Source organism: Manacus vitellinus, unplaced genomic scaffold (assembly GCF_001715985.3).
Source record: "Manacus vitellinus isolate BGI_N305 unplaced genomic scaffold, ASM171598v3 scaffold_7_pilon, whole genome shotgun sequence".
Classification (NCBI taxonomy): domain Eukaryota; kingdom Metazoa; phylum Chordata; class Aves; order Passeriformes; family Pipridae; genus Manacus; species Manacus vitellinus.
In genome coordinates, this window is record NW_021940813.1 from 3,876,998 (window position 1) to 3,890,014 (window position 13,017).

The following is a 13,017-nucleotide window of genomic DNA, read 5'->3' on the forward strand; positions in this document are numbered from 1 at the left end:
CAGCACGAGCATCTTCTGCAAGGGAACAGCACACTCTAGGGTAGGCAGCCTGAAGCAGATGCAATGCACAGCAAACCTTGGGCTAGTGTGTTCATCTGTCAGCCCAAACCTCTGCCAATTGCCCAGTTAGACCCAACCCATGCAGACCCCACACACAGGCAACAGGGAGCCAGGGGGATGGAATGGAGCTCCATCAAGAACAAATCCTCCAGCTGCCTGGCAGTTGGAGTGGAACACAGACCCTCTCCAAGACTGCCCAGGCCACTGGCTTTTACATCAGCTCACCAGGTCTCTCCCAGCCCATCCTGGGGAAGTGATTTCATGTCTCCCTCATGCCAATCAAACAGTAACATTTCCAGCAAGAAAGGAGCAGTGTGGGCTGCTCTGCAGTGAGGGGCTGAGCATTTGCCATGGAAGCAAGTTCCTGCTTCCCACTGCAGTACATGTGTATGGATGCAGTGCTGAAAAACAACACCATTTGGATTACCAGGTAACTCCTCACAATACCCAGAGCAGCCCTGGGGAAGGAGATGGAAGCTGGGCTCAGATCTGTATTAACTAAAGCTGAAGAAGAACTTCAATCTACATCTCCCACATCCGCTCTGTGACTCTTGGCTTTGACTAAAACTGGCCAGCCACGCTCAAGCTTCTCTGTTCGGGGAAAAACCGCTGCTGGTGAAGCCTGAGCAGGGGATGCAGCATCTGTGTTTCTGTGCAGGGTGAGGGAAGCCCTGCCCTCACTCCAGCCCCTGAGCAGCCCTCAGCTCAGTGAGCTGCACAGCATCACCTCGTGCCCGACGTGTGTCCGAGCAGGCGGCTGCTGCTCACATGTCACACCAGTAGACAGGGAAAGTCAAGGCTGGCAGCATCTGTACCAGTCAGCCTGCCCTCCCTGCTGAAGCCAAGGGTGCCAGTGGTGTGGGTGTGCACAGCCAGGCAGCCCTGGGAGGGTTTGGGCTCATGACGCTTTCACCAGCAGCTGGGGAGCTGCTCTGCCACAGCCTTTCAGCATCTGTGAGGTCATTTCTATCCTGTGTGATACAGAGCTGCTTGTCTCCTGCTGAAGTCCTCATGCCATGCTTTCCACAAGGCAGTGGCTTCCTGCAGTTCCTTGTTATCTAATGGGAATGCTGCACAGTACACCCAGGAAGGCAAGGACACATGGCAGTGAGCTCCACTTAATTTCCCCTTGGTGGCTGGTGAGTCCATTCATCCTAATAAATCTGCCTCCACAGCCATGTCTGGGCAATGCCCAATGAACTTACACACAGCACTGTAAACACCTCTTGAAACAGCCTATCTGCACTAAACACACAACAGCCCATACATTGTCCAGGCCAACAGCCCTCCCAGGGCTCATGAGACAGTTTATTCACCTCCTGGTGATTCATCTCTCCCACCTCCATGACAGGAGCAGTGCCACCTTCTCTCTCCTATATAGTGTCAACATTTGGGGCAAGTTCATCACTTACCTGTCTCTGCTTAGCTCAGATATTTCTATCAGGAGCCTGCTCTGTAGCCAGGTCAGATACTTGGGGAGAATGAACCAGAAGCCCAGGAACTCTTGGAGGAAGGGATCTGGGGACCTACAGCTGTGCTGCAATGTGATTTTCACTCCATCTGTCATGGTACTTTCCCCTACCTGACTAAACTTCTGAATGCCAAGTAACAAGGAGAACTCCAACATGCCAACCAGCCATAATCACCTGGTAATAGATCTAAAATAGAATCTGTTGTCTGTCAAAGTTGCTGGCAGGCAGGAAAGGAGCAAAGAATCGAATCAGGAATAAACTTCAATACCATAATAACAAGTACATTATACCAAAGGTTAGACCAACATACAATTACAGATGATCTGGAAGATTTCTTAAGTGAACTTTTCATGCCTTACTGAGTATGCAATGGCCATGCATTCCGTGAGTAATCAAGCCCAGATCAGGTAAAAAACTGGAATGAAAATATAGCAAGAGAATTCATGAAAAACTGCTCGTTGTGGTTGAGTCCTCTGTGTACTGCAATACAAAGAGACACACACACACACCTTTCAGCCATGCCCCCTCCTAGCAAAGGGAAGGGGCATAAGAAAATCTCCACAGTTCCTCCGCACAGCTGTATGAGGAAAAGCTCCCCACACGGTGGGGAATGTGTTGGGCCACTAAGAAAGGATGTCACAGATAAAGGACAAAGAAACTCAGGGAGTCCAAACATGGTGCACTTGAAACTCTGGTGAGAAAACACGGCATTGCTCCAGAGCAATGCTCCAGAGGGGAGATGGAGCAGTCACTGGGATCAGGAGCTGCCCTGGGAGCAACCAGTGCAGCCATCAGCAGACACCTGTCATGCTGCTCTCCCCAGGCTTCCACCAAGCCCATCTGCAAGGGCTTTAGGTTCTCCAGCTCCAGTAATGCAGCTACTCACACATCCCCCACCTGACATATGCAGAGTTTTTACACGGGTCTAAGATGATTAAAGCTAGCAGAGCCTGGGGGTGGGAGGGGAGCAGCCACTGCAGGAGTTAAGCTCAGATTTACACCCACATATTCTGCTTCCTACTCATTCCCTGCCTGTGATCTTATGGGCTGCTGACATCTCCTCCTCCGTGCCAACCCTGGGCGTCACCAAAAAAAGTCCCTGTGGCATGACATGGCAAAGACAGCAAATCCCCCACACTGGGGATATTTATGGATCACAGAAGTACAGCACTTCTGCTCATCCAAAAGGCTTTGTTTCCTGCCAGCTGCAGAAGACCTCGATACCTGGGGGAGAAGGGATTCAACACCTTTTTCTGAGACATTGAATTGACGGTGGCAGAGGAGGCAGCTCTTGGATAGGATCGGCACTGAGTCCTAAGCCTAGTAACCGGCAATGGGAAGAGAAAGCTCCACTCCTGCTGGCTTGACAGCAGCAGCACTGCAGCCTGCTCATCCCTTAGCTGTTTCTAGGTTGCATCCAGGGATGCTGTGCAGGTTGAGTCAGATCCATAGGAGCCCGCAGACAGGTGGGGAAAACCCTCTTTGCTCTTGTCAGAAAAGCTGTGCCACAACAGCTGGACTTCAGCAACAAGTGTGTTGCAACACGCTGCTGGAGGTACTGTGCCTGATTTGAGTTATAGTAGAGAGAAGAGAGTATCTGCCCTCCTTGTATGGTGGAAAACAGAAAATAAACGAGGAGGCAAACAATGTGTATGAGGCAGGGGCAGGGAGATGCTGCAGAAGCACACTGATGAAGCCAAGCTGTGGGAAATGAGATGGAGGGCTAGATGTTCAGCATTAAAAAAAAAATCACACCAGGGCTCTGCAAGATACCACAGCCCTCAAAAAAACCTGCCTTCTACCCAGAATTTCTCACTATGGTTATTATTTCCCTTTGATTTCAGCAGCTGTTTCACACTTCTCCTCTGAGACTTACCAGGTTGTGCAAGGGAGACACATTTTGGTACATGAGGGTGTGGGAGGCGGAAGGAGCAGCATGACAGGTCATGCAGGGCAGCAGTCCTGGGGCATCCAAAACATATCCTCTCCCTCCTTGGCACTCTCTTTCACAGCAGCCACTCAGGTGCACTTGGTGACAGCCCATCCATAGTCTCTCTCTTTCCTATCAGAGCAATGGACTCACCACTGTAACAGAAATGCTAACCTTAGACGGGGAAGCCTCCCTGCTTGAGACCGCAAGTGGTGCCATTTAAAATTTGCAAAGAAAGAGCAGACTATGGAAGCAACTAATAAAAACACCAAGCTGGGACACGCTCAGATTACTATTTGGGGTAGATGCTAAGTGGGTACCTTGACAGAACATCCTATCAGGTCCCAGGGACCCTTCTGGTGCTGCAAGTTGGCTGCATGTTGCCTGAGGGCTGAAAGGCTACAGCCTCATCTCAGGATGCAGAAAAGAGGAGAACACACAGGTCCCTCACAACTGGACAGGCAGTTGCATCTGCAGGGGAATGGGATGAGCAGCCAGGGCAGTAACACAATACAGTGAGGTTGGTTTGTGCCAGCAAAGCCCAGATCTGGACACACCTTGTCTGAGACCCACCCCTGGAGCTCTGGGGCTGTGCCGGGCAGGAGTACCTGTGTTTAAGTGGCTTCATTCACACATGAGTGACCTAAACAGGATTAGGTGTTCACCTGGGGTTGCCAGCAGCCTAAACACCCTCAAGGCTCTGGGCCTGAATGTTTGATCCACCGAAGACAGAAGTGGTTTGGGAGACGTGGGGCTTAGGCAGCAGCTGAGGGAGATCGGAACATTATATTTATTCAACCATGGAACGTGCCTTCCTTTCCGTACAGAAATCTGTTTGCCTTTCCTCCATCATACCTGTGCAGGACCTACCAGCCCAGTCCAAAAACGCTCCGTCAGGTGTCGCTGGGGCACTGCTCACACACCTAATTCCGTGCGGGAAGCCCCAGCCCCAGCGCGCTCCCTGAGCTCCATCCCACGCCAGCCTGAACTGAGCATTTGCCACCACTCCCCTGGGAGTGTGCAGGGACAAACTGTGCTCCACAGCAACATCACCCACGGTTCATACACCAGCAGGTTTTTCAGTGCTCCCCGGACAAACAGCAGCCCCGAGCTCCCTGCTTTCCACTGCACGGAGAGAGCCAAACACACACCACCCTCTCCCTAAAGAAGTGCCCCAGCAACAGAAGCAACGGGCCGGCACGGATCAAAAGGGGACTATCCCCCCCTCCTGTTGAAACCATGACACTGTGCAGCGAAATGAATACATAATGCCAGCGGCTTCTGTCTGGTAGGAACGCAGAGTGAAAGAGGAGATGGGATTTGCAAACATTTCCGGGAGGGGGGGCGGGGGGGTGAAAGCATCGCCTTCTGTTTCCTGGACAGCTTCTGCATTTTGCATTGAGCAAATCTGTAGATAAAATACAGCAGCAGCCTCAGGAGCAGAGACCAGACCCCAAGATAATTCCCTCATCCACTGTGAAAGCCCTCACAGGCAGCTCTCGCCACCGCAGCCCCTCTCCAGGCCACTGCCCCTGGCCCCGTGCCCGACAAACACTCAGGCAGATAAAAAAAATCAAGGCTCAGAGACTTTGGGCACCAGCGCAGCAGAAGCTGCAAAGGTCACGGTTTGGCACTGTAACTAATTTTGGAGTGGGTTTTTTATCTTTCATGCAGTCCACAGCAGAAGTGGGGAAGGAACCATCCCTCCAGGAGGTCCTATGGGCATTGTCAGACCCCTGCCTGTCTTTTCACACTTGAAAGGGGAAATGGAAACATTAATAGAAACCCAAATCAAAAGACTTGGGTGCCTGCTTTCGATCAAATCTGACATAAGGCAAGAAAGCTTAACGAGGGCCTAGAAAAGCACTAATTATCAAATGGAAAATTAACAGGTAATTTGTCTCTAATGTGAGCTAATCATTTCTAGGGGAGGAAATAATTAAATGGGGGAATTAAATCACCAAGAATTTGCGGAGTGACCATTTCTGATGGGATTCAGTTAATGAGCTATCTGATAATCATGTCGGCTTCATTTTCTTCTCCTCTGGACACCAGAGGAGAGACAGAGAGCAGATTACTGCATTGCTCCCCTCCAGGCTGCAGCACCTTGCCGAGCCTCAGCCTTCTGCCTTGCCAAAACATGAGCGATGAAAAGCAAAAGCCAAAAGTAGACCACTGGTAAAACGCAGCTGTTAAAAAAAAAAAAAGTTAAAAAGAAAAATTAGTAGGTGAGAGGGAAGGAAGTTTGCTTTACAGAAATGGCTCACAGGGTCATGGCACACCCTGGTGCCTGAGCTCAGTGTCAAACAGGTGACACAGTGAACTAGAGGCAAAGTCCAGTGCCTGCGATGTGCAGGAAAGAGGGGGGTAAAAGGTGATTGCCCCTCTCTCAGGAACAAAAAAACCCCTTATTTTGCTTTGGATTTCAACTATGCCCAAGCTGTCACTTGGTCCCAAGCAATGGGTGGGAGGTTGAGGCTCCTCCATGGCCGTCAATAGAAGCCAACCCACACGGTACCACTGACATGCTCTGGGCTGGGTGAGGGTACACAACCTCATTTCTGTCCAATTAGCCAGAGCAGTGCTTATGTCAGCATCATACTTCTATGACAGCTCTGTGCCAGCTGCAGGAAGAGAAATGATCTCCAGCCTTGCAGAAGTGCAGAGCCACATGGGCAGACACCACCTGATCTCTCACAAAGCCTGCCAGCACGAAAATAACTTCTCAGAAACACTCAAACACATCTGAACAAGCAGAACAAGCCAATACTGGATCAGCACTTTGCATCACAAGGCTGCAGCGCTTGTGATCCAGCCTCCAAAGCCCTAAATTTGGATTTGCTTGTATTTGCTGCATCTTCAGACCAATGCCTGAGTTCACCTACTTTCAGTTCTGCCAACTCCTTAGGGCATTATGTGCCAAATTGTCTAACCACCCTCCTGGATGGAAAAACACAAGTATTTACACTTCAGGGCAGGGACTAATTTGTGGCACCTATAATGGGTTAGGCTCTGCAAGCAAAATAATATGGTCAGATCCGGGTGGAACTGAGGGGGGCAGTTACATTATCCACGTCATACACAGGCTGTGTTTTTCCACATGTGAACAGGGGTCAAAGGAGGGAAACTGAAAGCTTAGGGCCCTCTCCAGAAATGAAATTCACTATTGCTGATCTGTAAAATGATTCTCCAAGTGCTTTGATTTTCCCTGATACTGCATATACTTGCTGCAGTAACACAAACTGATAGCTCTGAGACATCTTGAAGTTTATGCCTGAATGACAATAATACTAATAATGAAGCAAAACATGAAAGCTGTCAGTGTCTGTTAGCAAGTTCACATTACAGAACAAAATATTCTCTCCTGGAACATGCTGGGTCTTATGCAGATTCAACTTTTCTGGGTGACGCAAATGCTGTAAAAACAACTCTGAGTCATAGAATAAAATCACATAATTCCCCCAAGCCAAATAAGGACAGAACTCAGCCCACACAGCTCTGACTTCCCATTTTCCTGGTAGTTACAATTTTGTTTATCTTCCCTTCTAAACGATACCATTTCCTTGCTCTCACTGAAAATCTTGATCCCCCCAAGCCCACAGTTGGTGTAAATACTGGTATTGTAAAAAATAAAGTCACGTCCCAGCATCTGCAAGGCCTAGTGTAAAGCCTGTTATGTGCTCTCTGGGACTAGCTTTGCTAATTGATATGAAGTCTTTATGAGGAACCTGGAAGGCACTCTCCCAGGCTGTCTGTAGTCTTATTTTGATAAATTTTTCACCAAGAGTTCATTTACAGCCCATTAGAGCCAGGCTTGGGTGTTTTATGAATGTAATACAGCAGCACGCAAAGAGCACTTAATGTCTTAAGTCTTTAGAATGCTTTTTAATTTTGTAACACAACTGAATTGTTTCACCACCAGATTTCCCATGCACCAAAGCAGGCAAGGCCTTATGCAAACAGCCTTGCAGTATGTAAATAAAGCTTTCAGACTTGATCTGTGGGTGGTATAAAACATCATCACTCTGCTCTTGTCACATTGCATCAGCAGCTGCTGAGCTTTTCACTTTGAAACCTTAAGGACGTTTTATTAATAGGGTGGGAGGAGTTCTATGTAATAAACAGGATGTGATGTATTTGCAGTACCTGCAAGCATATTGCTTTATTTATTTTCCTTCTCCCTGGCTTGACAGCACCCGCATGAGCTGAGTGACTGTGCTGGAAATACTGGTTGCAATGTTCACATGGCAATGCACCATAACCTTGATCAGCAAGTGAGACCCTTTTGTCTGCTTTCCAGCCCTCTTCAGGGTCCAGTTTGGAAAGCACAGTGACATACCCCTGGCTCTACATTTTGGAAAGCATAAGTCTGCTCAAGAGTGTGAGAATGCAGCAGCTCTTTTGCCACTGTTTGCACAGTGCTGCTGCCTGATGATTGACACACCCGACATAACCAGTGCCTGCCTAAGATACACACACACTCCTGGGCACTTGAAGCCATTAACACAGCAAAGCCAGGACATACTCAAAGTGTGGGACTCGTAAATCAGAAAGAACAAACTGTGCCGTGACCTACCAGGGCTTTCACTCATCCCTCGGCCGCGGCGCCGCAGCTCCAGCCAGACAAGCCATGCTTGCACAGCTGCACCCCTTGTCAGCTTTCTGTTTGGTTATCCCTCCTTCTCCTCCCTGCTCTTAAGTCTTCCAAGTTACCACTAGTAACCGAATATATTTACTGAATAGAACCAAGGTCTCCGGGAACAGAAGAGATCTCGTGCACATTTGACATTTTTGTGTCAAACAGTAACATTTATGTATTTGAGGCATGTTTTTCCACTGCTGTTTTTTTCAGACACAGTAAATTCAATCCGGTTTTAATGCTGTTTTTTTCCCGAAAGCAGATCTCTAACAGAAGCTTTATCATCAGCACATCACTCGAGGAAAAGCAAAAGTGGTGATTTATTCAGCCCCTTTAAAACTCCTGTATCATTAAATCTGGTGTAGCTCAAATGTTTGAGAACTCTTGAGAAGAAAATATGTCTCTATTAAAGCTCCAAGACTCTTGTCTTTTTGATTAAGGAAAAGCAATTCAATACTTCTGAGACCTCCCACGCCATATTCTTAAGAAGGAAGGCAGGAAACAGTCTATCTGACATTCCCCGTTTGGGGAGGAATAGAAATACTTCAGAGTTCCTTTATCTGTCATAAGCCTGCTAAAAAGAAATGATTGAGGTTTTTAACTTCCTTGCCAGCTTTAATCCATTGATAAGCCTGGAAAACTCAGTGCTTTCACCTGGGACTTAAATGAAAGGACGAGTGAAAGTTGCAGATAAGCATCTCTTAAGAAGAGAAGGGGCATCATTATTACCCAGCCATCCTGGCACAGCATCTGTAGTGCTGTGTATGAGCTCAAGGGGAGTCACAGCAGTGACTCCACTTGGACAAATGATACATGTAATTGGCAGTGCAGTGCTGCCTATTGTAACCACCAGGCAGCTCACAGAAATTCCTCCAAATACTGTTACTCATCTGCCTAACTTGTACTGTCATAAATACACTACCATGGGGTTTGTTGTAAGTGCTGGCCTTTCTTTTCCATCAAAAGGAATTTCATATATTGAAATTTAATCAAACAAGCTGCACAGCAAATTGGCAACAAGCCTTTCAGCCCAAATATTTGATTCTTTACCTGTGAATAGACACCATGATCAAATGTGGGGTTTACAGCCCAGGCAGGTTACTGGAGCATTCTGCCCCTTTAGAGCTAGACATAGATGTGTCCTATTTTAGCCCTGCACACAGAAAAGTGCAGTGTAAACACCAATACATTTCCAGGCTGCCGATGGATTTCACATCCTTTGCTTTTTGTCTTTCATCTCCTGGAGGAAGCTGCACCTCCATGTCTCAGCTACGACAGACAAGGGGTGATGTGCCCTCAAACCACCGAGGCTGGAGCTGTCAGCACCACTGGTGTCACACCAGTGCTGACTGTCATTCTGCAGAGGGCACTGCTGACTCCCCCAGTCAGTCACTGGACCATGGTCTGTACAGTTTCACAGCTGTCACGCTGAATATTTTAAACAGCTGGGTTTTGCCAAGTCAGAACACATTCACAAACTGAGAGATCATCTCAGGACAAAGCCTGTCCAGGAAAAAGCCTGTATTTTGGCACTGCAGCTTGGAGCAAGGGACTGCCACAGCTGGAGTCTGTTTATGGAGGAGGTTTAAAACACAGCCTTAACTAATCTCTGAATTTCCTAAAGCCAAACATAAAACACTGCTTGTTTATTCCCCCAGACAGTAATTTCATCAGATAAAGTCTGTAACATCCGACTACAGTTTGCCAACCACACTCTCACAGCTCACAGGTGATACTTTGGGGAGAGCAGAAATAAAACAGACCTAAGAGACCACCATGAAGCTCCTCACTAAGATCTGTATGAATTACAGAGTTAAAGCTCCCTGCTCTCATGAGTAATCACATGGATTTGCCATTCAGATAAGATGCTACTCTGCTATGTGCTCCATAAATATGGAGCAAAACGCTGCAGAACATACAGATGGGATCTGTGCTCCTGCACAGGTTTGTTATCCTGTGAGTCCATTGTGAGAGGTGGCTGGCATGTACACAGCCACATTGTGACACCCTCCAGAGGGACAATCCCAGAGAGGTTTGCCCAGAGAGGTTGTGGACTTCCCATCCCTGGAGGTGTTCAAGACCAGCCTGGACAGGGCTCTGAGCAACCTGGTCTAGTGGAAGGTGTCCTTGCACATGGCAGGGGGTTTGGAGCTAGATAATCCTTAAGGTCCCTTCCAACACTAACCATTCCATGGTCCCACTTGAGAAAAGGAAGTAAATAATGGAAAGAAGACATATCCCATGACTGATAAGGTGGGATGAGGTATAAAAAGATGGTCAAGAGTTTAGACAAGGGGAGAGACAATGAAAATAATAGGAAAAAACTGATCAACAGCAGAGTCAGGAGATACTGAGCTCTCAGCTAGATGAAGAGGCACTAGGATAAATTAAAGATTAATGTTAGAACTTGAGGAATAAATTAATCTCACCATTGGCTATAGCGGGAATTGAATTAATTTCTCATCACATGAAAGGTTTCAGCACTGTCTGGGATTTTTAGCATTTCCCACTAAAGGACAGTTGTTTTACATTATTTAAATCAGCTAGGAGAAGCCTGGCTCCTCCCTAGCCTGGTTTACTGGCACTTCAGCATGCAAACATGCATCCTGTGCCAGTTGGGCTGAGGAGACTTAAAGCAACATGGCATGGAATTGTTCTGACAGTAATTCACTCTATTCTTGCCCATCAACAATCACCCTGCTAAAAGCCTGACAGCCTTCTCTACTGCACTGAAATCACTATTTCCTTACTCCCTAGCTGCTTCTTTTCCCATTTGATCTGGAAAAACCTGGACATGTTTCTTTCCTGCCTGTTCCTTTATTAACACTGTAATATTATCCTACAGGTAAGGTTCCCAGAGTACGTCAAAATGTGCTCTGAAAGTCACTGGTGACACAACACACAAGAACCACAGAAATCAAACCCATCTGCCACCTTCATTTTAGCTGCTGCTTTGCTTGGTCTCCCGTGCCCAGCACTATTCCAGGCCAGCACTCCAAGGACCTCTCAGTGATACCAGTGGAATCATAATGGGAACTCTCTGCTGGGAGAAAAGCAAGTATAACCTGCTCCAGACCTATTTCTGAGGGCAGTACCACAGGTTAAATTAAGCTGGGTGGGAGGTGTCACCCCAGAGCCACAAGCCTTCCCTTGCCTCCTGATGCAAGGGAACACAAATTTGATATTCAGGAGGGACAACAGGAATGAAGGGTAACACCAGCCACCCACAAGTTAAATGGCTAAACCCTCCCCCCCCATATTGAGAAGGAAACTGAGACATTTCTGTAGCAAGAGAGGGTCGATTCAATGATATGTTCAAAAGGAAAATGTGGTATGCACCTTGTGAGCAGGGAAGGATCTCTGGGAAGCTCTGCATGGAAAGCCTGGGAAAGACTCTCATCCACTTCAGTCTCAGTATTTTTCTCACTTCGGTTCTTGCCAGCATGAACTGATCCAGGACATTTTCTCTACCCACAGAGCTGATCAGGCACATCCTCCTGCCGGCCTGCAAGCGTCAGCAGCCAGCAACACACACAGCTGCCATCCCTCCTTCCTCCCCCACATCCAGTGTCTCTGCTGTTCCCAGCCAGCCCTCAGCACACGGATCGGGACACAGACTGTGATCTGTCCCGTGACTTTAAAGCAGGAAGATCCAAAGCTTTGATCTCATTCCCACTTTGATTTTGACATTGAAGGGCAAAGCCTGTGCCAGAGATTTACTTGCAGCAGGGCTGAGCTGCCTTTCCCCCAGTTGGGGGGGACTCCCTACAAGCCTCATTTACAGCAGCAAGAACCAACATTACCACTGTGACCACCTGCTGCCTCCAAGGCTCAAGAAAGACCTTCAACTAAGCCTCATGAAGCAGCAAGGAAAGGACCATCCCCATCTGCCCACCAGGAACACCAAACCAGAAGTGGTGAGAGCTGCTGAACATCAAAGAATCACAGAATGGTTTGGGTTGAAAGGGGTCTTAAAGATCATCCAGTTCCACCCCCCTGCCACAGGCAGGGGCACTTTCCACTAGCCCAGGTTGCTCAGAGCCCCATCCAATGGCCTTGACACTTCCAGGGATGGGTCATCCACAGCTTCCCTGGGCAACCTGTGCCAGTGCCTCACCTTCCTCCCAATTAGCAGGAAACTTTCAAGAAAACAGTAGTGAAGGTAAGCCAAGAGTCAGGATGCTTTGGAACTACCACCTCAGCTGTCTCTTCCGAGCTTGGAAAAGCGCTTTATAAGAGCATTAAACCAAAGGGTGCACCACAGGTGTTGGCCTCAGCAAAACCAGCCCTACACAGTTCACAAAAGGAGACAAATTAACCAGGTGCATGAAAGGTCCACTTTTGCTCTCAAAAATCCAATAGACATTTTCTCTACAACATTTCTGAGAGCAGGATGGGGCTGTAAATCAGATGTATTCTACAATCCACACACTGAACACACAGGCTGCCAAGACTGTACTTTTGTAAATTGTTGGTACCTTTGTAAAATGAACATACAAAATAATACAGTGAATAACAAGGCAGAACAGGCACCCCTGCTGCTCGCTGGAGGGAAGCAGCTCATTCCAAGGTTTTTTATTGTCAGGGTGCACCCACACACGAGCCCTGAACCTACAGCACCCAAGGCTGAACTGGTGACAGGCAGAACAGATGCTGAGTTCCACTGTGACAAAGAAAATAGTGCCACATATTGAGAAGAAATGACTACAGGACCTCTTCAACAAAATTGTTCTGTGGCTGTTAGAAAATGCTGATACTTAAAAAAACATTTGTAAGGTGGGGCCATTGTGAAAAGTGGTTCAGAATCATCAAAACGTCAATTCTTTAAAAAAGTGTATTTTGAGAATTGGATTTAGAAACTAAAGCCATTTTACTGCAATTTTTAATAAAGGAAGCAATATAACAAATAGCCTGAA